The 16279-nt window shown below is 34.3% G+C and overlaps 1 long non-coding RNA gene across 1 annotated transcript in view; it reads right to left on the bottom strand.

The window, feature by feature from the left end:
- Window positions 1-5492: 5492 nt before the first annotated feature.
- Window positions 5493-16279, bottom strand: part of LOC141385628 (uncharacterized) — a 47990-nt gene continuing 37203 nt past the window's right edge. Inside the window, exon 3 of the long non-coding RNA XR_012406398.1 lies at window positions 5493-6541. This is a non-coding gene — a long non-coding RNA (uncharacterized lncRNA). The remainder of the gene's footprint in view (window positions 6542-16279) is intronic.

The raw sequence follows: 16279 nt of genomic DNA on the forward strand, positions 1-16279 counted from the left end.
TCAATCTTTCTGAACCTGTCAACTGTTTGAATCAATTATATAGAAAAAAAGGTCTGTTACTTAAAGCTTTACAAATCAGAGCTTAATGAGTATCTCTGCTGGTTAAAGTGTTGGAAAGCATCGTGTTGCAAAAATGTAACAACTGATCAATTTAATAAAGGGCACCTATGGTGAAAAATCAAATTTTCAAGCTGTTTGGACAAACGTGTGTAAGTATAGTGTATAGACCATCAAATTAGGGTGATATAAACACACACAGCCTTTTTTTTTTTCAATTTTACAACATAAAAACGGTGGACCAATTGAAGCGGTTTTTAGATTGACCGCAACTTGACGTAGGAGTGCGGTCCCCCTGCCCACCAAAATTGATTGACAGCAAGCATCACCATATCCTTAGTTTGTTGTTTCACATCTGCCATTTTTAGCGTGTGAGTCAAAGCGATGTCACTAAAGGAACACCCTTGCTCTATTTTTAGATGTAAGGTTCATTGGGCTCAACAAAAGATCAATATTCTCCACATGATCACTCTAATTGAGGGTAAAGGTCAAAAGACACGAAGGTCCAGAAAAGGAGCCAAAATCATTGTCAAAACATTCCATGCAATTTCAATGGATCAACTGTAATCATACAAAGCATCAAGAACACTTTTGTGCTTAATAAAATAAAATAAAACAAATACTTTGCTTGTCTTATATTTCACATAAGATCAGAGTCATATTTATAATCATATAGAGTCATATTTACAATTTTTCTGGTGCACAAAAGTGTTCATGAGATGATTACTGTCATCACATGGAAAGCTTTGACAATATATTGGAACAATTGTTTAGCCTATGGAGGAACTGGGATATCTAAAATTAATTTGTGCTATGGAGATTAACAAATTTCTCTTGGGCTTACAACAACATATGAGTGAGTAATTAATTAAATAAAAAAATTGGGTGAACTAATCATTTAATGGCTTCTAATGAACAATTTTAAAAATGCAATATGCAATCTGTCAGTGTTTATTGCATATTTGACAAGAATACAGAACAATTAGGAGAGAAATGTTCATGCAAAATTCAGTGGTTGTCTGAAACTTTAAAGGTGCACAGAAAACCTTGAAAAACGCACAGAAACGTACATAGAAGAGAATGTGATCACTTTTTATAAGTTGCAATTAAAGTGCATTTAAGATAGTGGGAATGTACTATATGTGTGTTTGCAGGCTATAAGGATCAAACAAAAATATTTTAAAGTTAAATAGTGTTTATGTGTGTTTAAATAGTATACTATCGTAAAAAAATGCATGTTTAAAAAAACTGTACATCATTGTAGGACATTGGAACTTTTATAGCCTTCTTTGAGGTTGGAAGTGTTAAAACATGAAGTGATTTGTGTGCGCAATTGGTCAGGTGTGTTTGTACATGTACGTGTTAACGATAGACATCCAGACAGCAGAAAAGCCTCTCAATATCCTTAGACTCCACAATTCAGACAGACAGTAGATTGACCCTCGACCCTAGAGCCTGCTGTCTTGCTATCGTTTTCCCCTTATCTCACAGGGAATCCCGGTCTTAAAACCACGGCGCCTCTGGTTATTGTGGGGGAAAAAAACTGGCCTGAGCTTTGCAAGATCAAAGATGGCTGGATGTGTTAGTAGTAACATAACCTAAGCCATTACATTTGGAATCCAGGTTGTGGCACTAATCAAAAATGACAAGTATTGAGAAATGAGTATTAGAAAGAAACTGAATTTGTTTTAAAACGTTAAGCCTTCAACTTGAGCTAAAATGTCTTCATTTGTACAATAAAAAGTGTCTGGCATTAAAGGTAAAACTACTTTTGTTTCCATTGACAAGGACACTGTATTTAAACTCAGATTTGATTAAGCACAATGACCTAAAAGTAATTTAGAAGTATTAAATTTTCCTTTGAGAACACTGCAGAAGTGTCTATAAAGAAACAGCAGTAAAGAATTTCTCACTTTCCGATTCATTATGCTAATTGTTCAGGCGCAGAAGTATTGTTTGTTTTGGACAATTAGGGTTTGGTTCAATGCCCTGCGTCAAAGCCCACAGCTGTAAAGAACTCCAGCCTTCGCTGTATGACACTTCATTTATGACTCTCGCAAATCAATTATACTTTGTTCAGAGCAAATAGCCGGTTTGTGTCTTCCCCCACCGGAAAATGTCATTGTCAAACTGTGAGAGGGTTTCTTAATAATGTCTTCTGTCAGAAAAAGCGTAGAGTCTCACATGTGTGCGTGCGAGCCTCGTCTCTTGACAGTATTTAGAATACACACATAGACACGAGGGGATGAAAGGGCGTTTTGTGAATGTCGATTTCCAGTTATCGCTGAGACATAGTGCTGCAGTAAACAGTTCAGCACTGGGTGGCCATGCAAAATTTTAAACAGAGAGGCGCACTGAAATATTTTGCATTCAACAGAGAAGTTGCGAAACTTAGAAAGAAAAGTGGGTCTACACAACAGTTTCACAAACAACTCATTGTGGTACTCGATGTGTCATACAGTAATGTGTAGAGCTTCTAAAGAAACAGACAAACATCAAAAATAAGGATATAATCAATAACACTTGAAGGAGTGTATTATAATCATGACAGAACACGTCAAGAATAGGAAAGAGATTTTACTCATTCTTATGACTACTGTGCTTGTTTGAGATTTCTTTGTTATGTCAAGTAGACATAAAACTACATCATAACCTGTCTTTGTCTTTGACAACTTGACATAACCAAGACAACATAAACTTGACATTGGCTTGTCATAAATCTGTCATAAACATGATTGTTATGGGGCCTTTATACTTGTGTCATCATGAATTATATAACAGTGTCATTAATGTATTTCTTGACCTCTGACTGACTACAGTGGTACATTGAATTAGATTTTAAATGCTATTCAATGTCATTAAATTAGAGAATAAAGATAATTAACATTTTTAATGAAAAATTGTAATATCATTCTTTATTTTTATGGTTCGTTTGTTGAATTTAAGTAACATTGCATCTACATGCCAACTAATTCTCATTAGATTACTGTATAAGTAGACTGTTAGGTTAGGTTTTGGGTTAGGGTTAGGGTTAGTTTAAGGGAGCAGTATCAATGGACCAAATACTCAAATGGACCATCAAAATAAAGGGTTACCAATTGTCATGACAATTTAATTTTGTCCCACTGAAGAAGATTTGACACATTTATAATGGCCCCATTATATGGCCCCACGTTTATGACAGATTTATCACAAGTTATGATGTCTTGATAATTTCAATCTGCCATGAACCCATGATAAATTAACCCCTAATTTAATTTATTGATTCATTAATTTTCTTTTCGTCTTAGTCCCTTTATTAATCTGGGGTCGCCACAGCAGAATGAACCGCCAACTTATCCAGCACATTTTTACGCAGCCAATGCCCTTCCAGCCGCAACCCATCACTCATACACTACGGACAGTTTAGCCTACACAATTCACCTGTACCACATGTCTTTGGTACTTCCACACAGAAATACCAACTGACCCAGCTAAAACTTGAACCAGCAACCTTCTTGCTGTGAGGCGACAGCTCTAAAAAGCTTTACTTTAAGCTGAATACTATTATCTTGAAAAATAAGTAAAAATTATGTACTGTCATGGAAAGGACAGGCTTTATTAGAAGGACAAAAGTTTTTATAATTTTGTTATTAAAACTACTATGTTTAAAAAAATGTTGAAAAATCCCATGTCCATTTAACAGAACTTGGAAAATATTTCAAATATAAAAACATTTCACAGAATGGCTAATAATTTTGCAGAGACAAGTATACCATTGGTAACGTATATCATTTTACTTTCTATGCTATTAATCTCTACCCATTCTACAAACATTACATTGATGTCTGTTTTGTTAACAAACATTTTAACACTTCCTGTGCCATTATTCTCAACCCAATCAATGATCCGGTTTTCACTTTGTATTAATATGCATTCTGACCACAGGCGTTCACACTTTGTTAAGAACCTTTTATGTTATTTAGTCACATGTTACATCACTCTCAACTCCTGGTTAACTAAACAAACCCATATTGCAGTATGTGGGAAAGTAACGTAAACTTTGTAGATGATAACTTCATTTTAATTGGTTTGTTTTGATACCTTGACTACAATAAAGAATAAAATTCTTGTTTTTGTCCATTTTGTCACAACATAGCAGCTATGTGTTTGGTCAGAAGGAGGAAAGTATGAGGTCTTTGTGGTTTTAAAGCTTTGGCTAGGAAAGAGCATTTACACTTTAAAAGCATTTTTGATTGAACTCAAGTGGTTGAAAGTAAACAAGCTCAAAGCATTTTTGACCCCAGATACAGCTTTATGTGGCACTGTACACTTGTGAACAAATGAGCCAGGGTCCACTTAATTCCCTGAGTAAACCAGGCTAATGGTTTTGTTTGGTGCTTTTTTTTTCAGAGTAGATGTATACTTTTGTTAACACAAACTTGGGATATTTTCATGGTTTAATCTACCGCTTCATTTATTTAAGTAATACAACATGTGGTTTTTAAAGCGTTTACTTGGTTTTTATGGTTTTTACAATGCATCTTTACAACTATTTACTTTTTGATTTAATGGCTAATTTGTGTAATTTTTTTTACAAACTCTTTTTTACATTTAGTACAATGCCCTAATGAGGGATGTCTAGGGGTGAGGTTAGGGGTCATGACTCCTTTTCAAAACATATTTTAAAAAGTTGCTAATTTATAAGAATTCATACTAAGCCAATATGTAGAATACAAAAATACTTTTGTATGTAATATCAGCAACACAAGCTCAAGTCGAGCACAGGTATACACTTTTGGCAAACGCAAACATTTGCCCAGGCATACGCCTGGCTGCATTTTGTGTGTAAAATGAACAGTATGGGTTGTCTGATGTCGCTAAAATATTCTGTTCCTTTTTTACGCTACTGCTGACTGCTTACCTCCGAATGGGTGGCTTTTCTGGTGGAACTAGTTTGCTTAGTAGCTCACCTTGTACGGTGTCAGACTTCAAGCACAAAGGGTTTGACTAAATATGTATTTGAGATTCACAGAAATAGCAGCCTCTGGTGGATTTATGAGAAATGGCACATATAAGAAAACGTGACCCACTAAGATTCGCACTTAAGGAAATCTCCTTAAGTAAAGCTGCATGAGTCGTTCAAATATCATATGAGAACCACCTCCCACAAAATAAGGCTTTATACATATAAATGTATAAATAAATTAACTTATAAATGTTCATTACTAACTGTTCTGTGGAGATAATTTGATCATAACTGCAGATCAATAAAAGTGCTAAATAGCCTTCTGTAAGGTCTGCGATTATATAAAATAAATAAATAAACGCAACATATATGAACACATTCAGACATTTACAGTCTCCGATATGTTACCAATTACAGAAAAACTACACACAGCATACATTAAGTCCTTATTTAGGTTCAAAAGCAACATGCAACATTTAGCCCAGTCAGTGCAAACCTCTCATCTGTGTCTTTAATTTTCATCAGCACATGTATCCTCTGTTAGGCTGCATTTACACTGCACTGTTCAAGTGACTCAATTCACTAGATTTTTTTTCTCCCATGTGGCACAGATTGAATATGGCTCATGTACGTGTAAGCAGGAATAAATCACATGGATTCTGATTTACTCAAATCAGATTCAGGCCTTGTTCATATGTGGAAGTTTATCCGATATGAATCGGATCTGTGTTCTGCTGTCTGCAGTGTAAACAGGTAGATCGGATTTTCACCTGTCAATGCGAGTCGCGCATCATTAAAAACCGTAGCGAATGATGTCAAGTCTAACACTTTCTTTTCAGAACAAACTTCAACAGAGTCCCAAACCTTAAATTTCATACACGAGGACTTAAACAGCTTTCATATTGTCATGAAATACAGGTATTTAAGCATGTTAATGAGAGTGATAAAGAGCAATGTTCGCCCTGTAATCAATATAAACTTATATAAAACTAGTGCATACATCACATGCATAAATCACGCCATGGACATTACCTTAAGATGCCTAAAGGTTTTTCAAAAAAGCCTATATACCCAAAGAAGATGGACAAATGAAAACCTTTCTGTTATAGACTATAGTAAAACAGCTTTTCAAAAGCTGCGAACAGATTACATACAGGAATAGAGAAAAGAGCACTCTTTAATTATCAGCTGTTAGTCAGCGCCTGCTCCTTTCTTCCTGGTCATTGCGCCTTTGCCGTGTGCTGTGTAAATGCAGACGATCGGATATGAGTCACTTTTAAAAGATGAAGTAAACAGGTCATCAAAAAAAATCAGATACAGTCAAGAAATTAGAATCAACCATCAAAATCTGCAGAGTAAGTGCAGCGCTAAAGAGTAATTCCGTCATTCCGAATTCATAATAGTCCAAAAGGTGATGATAATAGTTAAACATGGCAGTTTGTTCATCTTTTATGTTGCTTAAACAATCATTTGCTCCTTTGTTTTTTCCGGCTTCTCCTTTGTTTTTTCACACTTTGCTCTCGCGTTTGTCCATATCTGAAATTAAGAATCAAATGTCATAAGTACTTCAATACTCACATGCACATTTGATCATCAGTTCAAAAAGTTTGTTATTTGAAATATAGATGTTCACGCGAGTGATCACAAGTTCTCTAAAAAAGTGAAATCATGCACAGTTTCAGTTGGCCTCGTTAAACAAAAACAGGACATGACAGATTTTGTTCTTCTTGGCTTTGTGGCTGTTCATCAAGACAACGACAAGGTTTGTTTAAGCTCTAGTCAACCATGTCTCGTTATTAAATGTATATATTATTAAAGTGTAATGTCTCAGCTGTGTATTTAAAAATGGCGGTGACATAACTCTGTAAACCAATAGTATTCAGTTGTGCATCTTGCTCTGCCTTTTGGTACCCTGTTGTTGTCCTAGGTACCGTTTGCAAAGGGTACCCAAAATGGGGTACAGTACAGTTCGCTTTTAGGTATCTTTTGACGGTGGAAATGGCCATAAAAGCTTAGCAAACTAAATCTTAACATACCACTCAGTGGAAACGGGCCATTTGTGTTCATTTACATTTCTAATATATCACTGCATGTCATCAGTATAACCTAGCAGTACTACTTACCAATACAACTTAAAACAATTGTGCAGGCATGAGCTGTTAGTAAATCTGGGACTTGGTCTTCTAGGCAAGCTAAACTTAGTTTAGTTTGTCTAGAAAATGAACTGTCGGTGTCTGTCTCGTTCTTGAGGCGTTTGTTTACTCGCAGGCTGATGTGCAACGTCTCAGATAAACAGAGACATCTTGGCTTGGTTAAAAGTATGAAAACTGCGAGTGACAAAGCAACAAATAGCAAACCCTCTGCCAAGTTAAGAAAAGCTGCCGTCAAGGATGCAGGCAGAGACAAAATACTCTTCTCTCTCAGTTGAGACATTCAGCTCCACAATCAAGTGAAGGAAAACGGAAACTTTTTTGACTGTTCCCTCTGCCATCAGGTGTTGTGTTAGTGTTTTTAGGCTGTTTATGTCGGTTTAGATTTGCAAGATTGATAGTCATGCTTTCAGCTTTGAAAAAAAGAAGGAATTCCTGAAAAGACACAAATGCTGCAAATGTTGACGTATTCAGCTTTTCGTTTCATCACCTTTGCTTTGTTTTCGATATTTAGGGCCTTTTGGAAAGTTCTTCAAGATTTCTCAGAAACAACTGGGGTGATAACAAACATGTCTCATTATTTCTGATCGGAGTTGACAGCAAAGGTTAAAAACGTTTGAAGTCGGTGGTGCCCCTGCTGTTATCTAAAACTAGCCGCCTGCAGGCCTCTCACCATGGGGCATCTGGACTGGCGGCATTCAGGCCCTCTCAGCTCACTGGTCTGTGCTGGGCCACTTAGACTGATTAATACTTAGCTAAGGGTCAGGAGAAAGTTTAGGGAAGTCTCAGAAACAACAGCTGAGTTCTGTCTTGTGCAAAACGTCAGGTGACAACAGCAAGACGGGTTTAATAAATTAATACAAATGAACTTTGAAGTCAGCTAGATATAAGACTGGAGAGAGTAACATAAACAGTGGGGTCTGGAAACTATTGCTTCTGTATCAGGTTTTTGTATCAGGTCCATTTTTAATAATAATAAAAAATACAATTTTGAGACTATTCGGGGGAAACGACATCTCTGAGTGTGCATGCGTGTGTTTGTGTGAGAGCGTGCATGCATGGGTGTGTGGCTAGTGTGGGAGTGTGTGTGCATAGTTGCATGTATGTGTTTGTGTTTGAAATAAAGTGGAATCTAATCTTTTGTACAAAGGAGTCACATGATCCATGTCACCAATTTAGTTCATAAATTACCTTGAAGAAAAGTATCTAAGTGGCCTTGAATAATGAAATCCACAAAAAATATAAGCTTTTGTAATAATAATAATAATAATAATAATGATAATAATTATTATTATTATTATTATTATTATTATTATTATTATTATTATTACTATTATTATTATTATTCATTTAATAATTTTCTTTTCGGCTTAGTCCCCCCACTAATCCAGGGTCGCCACAGCGGAATGAACCGCCAACTTATCCAGCACATTTTTACGCAGCAGATGCCTTTCCGGCCGCAACCCATCTCTGGGAAATAATAATAATAATAATTGTTATAATAATAATAATTATTATTATTATTATTAGTAGTAGTAATAGTAGTAGTAGTAGTAGTAGTAGTATTATCATTATTATTATTATTATTAATATTATTATAAACATAGATTTTGATTTAGTTTTTTTTCTGTAATTTAGCTTTCAAATTTAACAAAAAATATTTATTGATTGATTAGTGAAGTTAATTTATTTATTCATTTAGAAAATGTTAATTAAAAATGTTCTTCAGAATTTCATATTTTTCATTTTGTTAATTTTAAAATAACATTATAAATCTTGTCTAGGTCAAAATCTTATTTCTGAAACCAAGATTATGAACATTAGACATAAAATATAACATAAAATATTTTTTGTTTTGGCGTTGTAAAAATATATTTACACTATGTTTACAGAAAAATTTCAATCATTATACTTTAAGATTTTTTTAAGGAATCAAAGTGTAAGTTGTTTATTTCTAAGTCTAAATGTAAGTTTTACCCACAGATCAAATCAGAAATTGGGCCCGATCACGCGGCTTCAGACTTGATCAGAATCAGATGTTACCTCCTGATGAGGACTCGAATATATATTTATTAGAGTTAGACCTCTTTCTTGAGATCACACAACACGTGTACGGCATGACATCACTTTGTTGCAGAGACATTAATGGGTAAATGCCGCCAAAGCAGAACATGGAAGCAGCTTAAAGTGGAAAGCAAGAAAATGTCTGCGGTCTGGAGGTTTTATAAAGTTGATAAAGACAACATTGCCATAGCAAACTGTGAGACATGTAAACTTGGGATTGCCTGCCTGCACAGTTTAAAGTGACATTTAAAGGCTTAACTAGGTTAATAAGGTGAACTAGGCAGGTTAGGGTAATTAGGCAAGTTATTGGGTCACACTTTACAATAAGGTTCATTAGTTAATGTTAATTAATGCATTTACTAACATGAACAAACAATGATCAATACATTTACTACTGTAATTGTTTATGTTAGTTAACGTTAGTTAATGAAAATACAGTAGTTCATTGTTAGTTCATGTTAACTCATGGTGCATTAACTAATGTAAACAAGCATGGACTTGGATGTTAACAATGCATTTGTAAATGCTTAATTATGATTAATAAATGCTGTACAAGTGCTGTTCATGATTAGTTCATGTTAGTAAATGCATTAACGAATGAACCTTATTGTAAAGTGTTACCAGTTATTGTATAATGATTTGTTCTGTAGACTATCGAAAAAAAAAATAGCTTAAAGGGGCTAATAATTTTGTCCCAAAATAGTTTTTTATAAAATTTAAAACTGCTTTTATTTAAACCGAAATAAAAAAAGACTTTCTCCAGAAGAAAAAATATTATCAGACATACTGTGAAAATTTCCTTGCTCTGTTAAACATTATTTGGGTAATGATAAAAAAAAAAAACATAAAAGACAAAAATAAATCAAAAGGGGGCTAATAACTCTGATTTCAATTGTAAGTTGAGGTGCTATTTGTTTTTATATTAGTTTTATATATATATATATATATATATATATATATATATATATATATATATATATATATATATATATATATATATACTGTTGCACTAAAGTCCAGAAGTCACAAATTGATGTTATTTATTACTTGATTGTTCAAGCTAAACTTGTTAACAGAGTTGTTGAATGTTAAAATAAGATGAATCACATAAAAAATAAGGAACATCCTTGAGATGTTTCTTTGCTCTTCTTTATTCTTTTTATGTATTACAGAAGTATTGGATCAGGTTTCTGTATTCATATATACTCAAAATCCAATGACTTGGATTCGGATTCGATACCAGAATTAAGTTAAATAAAAATTTTAATTCATAGATATCAAAAATGTCTAGTACATAAAATATACATTTCATTTTATTAGAAACCTTAAACATTTAAATCTTCATACATAAAATTATTAGGTTAAAGGTTTCCAGCTTTCTTCAAAATATTCAGAGTGAAAAATATGAGTGTTTAAAAGAAGAAAAAAAGACAAGCAGGTTTGGAACAAATGATGTGTGAGTAAATGATGACGGAAATTTCATCCAGTTTTGGATTAACAAATTAATTAGCATTTTATACACAGAAAAAAAGTATATATATATTCTGCTATACTGTTATCATATGGGTTGAATTTTGTAATCTTCAACTTAATTTGTTTGTTTAAATTCAACCCAAATATTTTTTACAACCTCTAACCTAAAATAATTTTGTCAATCCAAAAAGTCGTCTTTGAACATTTTTTTTTCAGTGTAACTTTTCCAATATTCTAAATCTTCTAAACTAAATTTAATATCTGACCACCAGACATCAAACCTTTCTTATAAATAAAATAATCATTTACTTTTATTTGAAAACAGACCACAAGGATTAAGCAGTAATTTTTACTGTACAATCTTTTACAGTCAATTTCCCAATAGGAAAATATTTAGCAAATGATGTTTAACAGAGCAAGGAAATTTTCACAATGTGTCTGGTAATATTTGGAAAAAGTCTTTTTTTGAAAGTCTTGTTTTATTTCGGCTAGAATAAAAGCAGTTTTTATTTTTTAAAAGCCATTTTAGGGTCAAAATGATTAGTCTCTTTAAGCTACATATTTTTTTCTATAGTCTACAGAATAAATGGTTATACAGTAACTTGCCTTATTACCCCAACCTGTCTAGTTAACCTAATTAACCTAGTTAAGCCTTTAAATGGCACTTTAAGCTGTATAGAAGTGTAGAAAAGAAGTAGAAAAATAAACAGGGGGCTAATAATTCTGACTTCAACTGTATTTCTAAGTTTCGTTAGATTCAAATTTTCACTGTAATCTCACACTTTTTGTGAATCCACTGTCTATACAATTCTCTAGTTTAAACTAAGTAAAAGCAGTGTAAAGACAATGTAAAGGCATGCTTTAAAGAATTAGAGGTTCAAAGGTTGAGCAACAGTGCCCCCCTGAGCTAACAAAGTTGTTGATGTCACTCTGACCTGTACAACTTTGTTTTACATCAGAACTGATGACATAACAACTTTTCAACCGTCAATAGCCAACAGGGTATATAAAGTGAAATGCGAATAATATAAGCATGCTTTTATTTTTCATAAACACTCAATGTGCTCTTTCTCTTCTTTCTATCAAACATGTGCTTTATCATTGCAGGTATGATTAAGAAGAGAGTCAATCAAGTTTTTCATAAAATCTTAGAGTTAGGTCCCTTATTAAGTGTCTCCAAATAAAAGTAGAAGCTTTCAGCAGCCTCTCTAATAAAGCAGCTTTGAGGACACAATAAAGCATTGTCCATGCCTCTCTCTCTGCGGAAGGAAGTGGAAGAGAGAAACAGAAAACCAAGGACTGTGTGAATCAAAGCAATCATCAGAGAGATGCAGCCCGGGGTCAGGATCTGTTGCTCCATAGCTATGGTGATAGAGATAAGGCATGTTTTTACTGCGATAATGCGGTCAAATGTATGCTGTCTTAAAAATGACGTTGTCAGCTCATGACATGTGAAAAGGTCTTCTGTGAAAATTTGTTAATTTAATTACTTTTTACTTTCACAATTGATTATTTTGTTTTTAAGTAGCACGGAAGTTCAACTGACTACATTGATTCAACATCAAATTTAATCAATAAAACTTTTTAATTCAGTGGCAGTTAATATCTATAGTGTTGGGCAAGTTACTTCAAAGTAATTAATTACTAATTATATCATTACAATAGTATTTAAGTTACTTAACTGTTTATTTTGTCTGAAAAGTAACTCAATAAATGAATTCTTTACTTGAAAATGTTAAAAATCCAATTGAAGCTCTTAATTTTGTTAAGACCTTCTCAAGTAACATTTTAGGTTTATTTAATTAACACTTAAAATTTTAACAATATATGTATAAAACTTAAAATGTTTCGAATTAATGACACTATATTATATACATACACTAAAAAAAATGCAGAGCTGCACACAATTCATTCATGTTGTCTTAACACAAATCCATCAAGTTAAAGTAATTAATTTAAGTGGGTTGAACAAAAGACAATAAAGTTTCCTCAAAAAAGCTGCAGAATTGTTTTGTATCAGCTTATTTTAAATATGTGGTTTGAACAAGCAGCAAAAAAAACTTATTTTTATTTGAACCATATAATGACATATTTCTTTAAAAAAAAAAAGAATAACAATAACCTTGAGCAGTTTTCTGACAAATAAAGCCTTTAGTTGAAAAATGTATATCATATATTGTCATGAACTAATTTTTCAAATGTTTTCTTACCTCATGCGACAAGTTTTACAGTTTTCTGCATTCAAAGTTCATGTTTGGTGAACTCTAACCTGCGAAATTACATCACGTGACTGTGTGAGACTAATCGAAGATCATAACATGACCTCTGCGTACAGAAATTTAAAATATGGAGTAAACGCTCGCTTTTTTTAATGTATAATCATCTTGCTGAATTCCACCCCTTTTCACAGCGCAGTACAACAGAGTTTGGCATGCTCAAACTCTAGTGTGACCGTGGCATAACTGTAATAAAGTGATCTAAAAATGAAAAGTAATCCCTAAAAAAGTAATTAAATTACTTTAAGTTAGTTACTTTGTAACTAAAACACCCAACACTGTTATTATGCAGGTACGTTTCTGAAAACATTACATCCACACACTGGCCTGATTATTTTCACGAGATATTAATGTTTATACAACAGTTCTGTCTGGTTCTCGAATCTGATTGGCTGATAGCCGTGTGCGATATTCTGCAATATCAGAAATCCTACAGCCTCTTTACCCTTTGTGTATAACTCCGCCCACATTCAGCCAGCAAAAACAAAGAGCTTAGAATGACCAAGAGGCGACACTCTAGTGTAATTTGGGAAACAGCCACTAGAGGATGCGGCGGCCATTTTGGAATGAAAACTCCAATAGAACAGCATATTAAAAGTCTGTTAAATAAACTATTAAAAGTGCTAATGATTGTGACAGTAAGTGTTGTATTGTCGTCTTTCAGGTTATATCTCAGCTTTAATGCGCTTTTTAAATAAATAAATAAAAAACAAAGCAGCTGCTTGCCATCGCGACAGTAATGAGATCCAATGGACGGCCGATCACTTTCACTCCAAAATGGCAGAATCCGGGGCTGTCGCTGGGCGCTGCTGTTGCAATGGAATGTTCTATTGAGTGTCGCCTCTTGGTCATTCTAAGCTCTTTGGCAAAAAGCAGACACTACAGATCTAAAGTTTAAAAGATGCACGCTCAACTGTTTAACTGTCAGCTTATGATTTGAATCCAAGAGGAAGAAAGTAGTTCCTCATACAAAAGGGTTTTTGAGACTCTCCATGTTTGATTTTGTATTTATATACACAATTATGCCGTCAAACTGTTGTATAAACGCAATATCACAGGAGTAGCAGTGGGATATGGCGGTATATCAGCACTAGTGGGAGCCGTGCATTGGCGTTTTTTCTATTTATTTACTTTTTCAAATTGTATGGAACCTTAATCTCTGCTTTAACAAAATTTGATGTTGAGAAGTTTAACTGCAACCTTTATAAACATTTTTAGTGGTTAGAACTAATATACTGTCTGAATTGGTCATGTAAATTAAGGTAGAGAAAAATATAAATTTATAAATTTAGTTAAGTCAGTTAAACTGCAAGTTTAGCATTCAAGGTTGCCTGGGCTTGTCAGGATCTGAAATCCTAAATTGCAGCTACATTAAACTAACATTAAATTACAGCTCACTTAATTCCTTCATTCCTTCATTTTCTTTTCAGCTTAGTCCCTTTAGTTATCTGGGGTCACCAAAGTGGAATGAACCACCAACTTATCCAGCATATGTTTTACGCAGCGGATGCCCTTCCATCTGCAACCCATCTCTGGGAAACACCAATGCACACTCTTTTACACATACACAGACAATTTAGCTTAAGAAATTCACCTGTACCACATGTCTTTGGACTGTGGGGGAAACCAGAGCACTTGGATGAAACCTATTCCCAATGTGGGGAGAACATGCAAACTCCACACAGAAACGCTAACTGACCCAGCCGAGGCTCGAACCAGCAACCTTCTTGCTGTGAAGCGGCAGCCCTACCTACTGTTCCACCGCGTCACCTCTCATTTTATTTATCTGGTTATTTTTTATCAAGTTGTGATCAAAGCTATATTTTATGTGGTTGAAATCATAAAAATAGATTTGAGCATGCTGAATATTGTTGGTTTCTAATGTTACTGTGTTTAGTGATCGCAATGAGACAAGAGTTGCACATTGCTGAAAGCTGAAATAAAAAATACATTAAGAGTCAATGTTTTTTTACGTCAGGAGAAGTTCAAGCTTGATGGCAGGCAATAGCTACAGCTACAATCTATGTCACAGGTGTCAAGTTTCTGGAGGGCTGCAGCTCTGCACAGTTTAGCTTTAACCCTAATTAAACACATCTGATCAAACTAATTGAGTCCTTTAGGCTTGTTTTAAACCTCCAGGTTAGTGTGTTGAAGCAGGGTTGGACGTAATCTGTACAGTGCTGCGGCCCTTCAGAAACTGAGTTTGACACCACTGCTCTATGTGTCGTCAGAGAGGATATTAAACATTTGATATTTACAGCCAAATTAAGAAGAGACAGAAAACACATTTCTGTGTGAGTTTATTGTGTTCAGAATGATGTCTATTAGTTTACCATTTTGATTTGGCAAGTACTGTAGATGAAAGCTAGAGTTAAAAAATCTGATCAGATTTTAAAAATCTATCCATATTTAAGGAACTACCAGCGACATTGACACAACATGCAGAAAATGACTTGGAACTTTTTAAAAACTACAAATCAATTGCTTGAAAACTACCCACAACATCCTAAAATGTTCATCGATCATTACAACAATGATATTTTCTGCAAATGACCTTTACATAGTATTTGTCAGCTAAAAAGCAAAGTTCTCTTGGAGCAGAGACTACTGTGCGCTTATGTAATGTATACAAGCAGTTTATTATTTATTCATTTATTCATTTTCCTTCAACTTCAACGCTATGGTGGAACGGACCACCAACTATTCCAACTATACCTGCTCCATGCAGGGTTTTTTTCTGCATTTTTTATTCTGCATTTCCATCCCGAGGCCCCAAGAGACTATTCAGCACCACTGATGTGATCCAAGACCAGCGATGAGATGATCCCAAGGTTTCCATAAATCTTGGATCAGGCCATATCCTGAGCAGCTGCTGTGGTGGTCTTGGAGGAGTGGAGAGCATGTGACTGATTCCTGTGATGCTCCAGGGTCAGTCTTCGCTGACGTCCAGCATTCGCCAGCCTTCAGCGCCTAGACTGCAGCGCTGCACAAGACATTTGGCCATAGTTGAAATGGTCGTGCCCAACTGAGTCTAGTTTCTCTCAAGGTTTTTTATCCTTTACTTTTGCCAATTGGTGATGTTTCTTCCTGTATAATGAATTATAATTATATACTAGGAAATTACATTGACAACTTTACAGTTTGGACCCTGTTTGGACAACTTTACTTTGCACCCCTGGTGTAGATACTTCATTCTGATCAAGAGTTATGGGTAATTTAGTATAAGTGCTCCATCCACTCTACTACTTTTAATATTTTGGCATGCAGCCAATTAAAATATCACATTTCAATTTTTATTCATATTTTTTGAG

The sequence above is a fragment of the Danio rerio genome, chromosome 5, assembly GCF_049306965.1.
Source record: "Danio rerio strain Tuebingen ecotype United States chromosome 5, GRCz12tu, whole genome shotgun sequence".
Taxonomy (NCBI): Eukaryota; Metazoa; Chordata; class Actinopteri; order Cypriniformes; family Danionidae; genus Danio; species Danio rerio.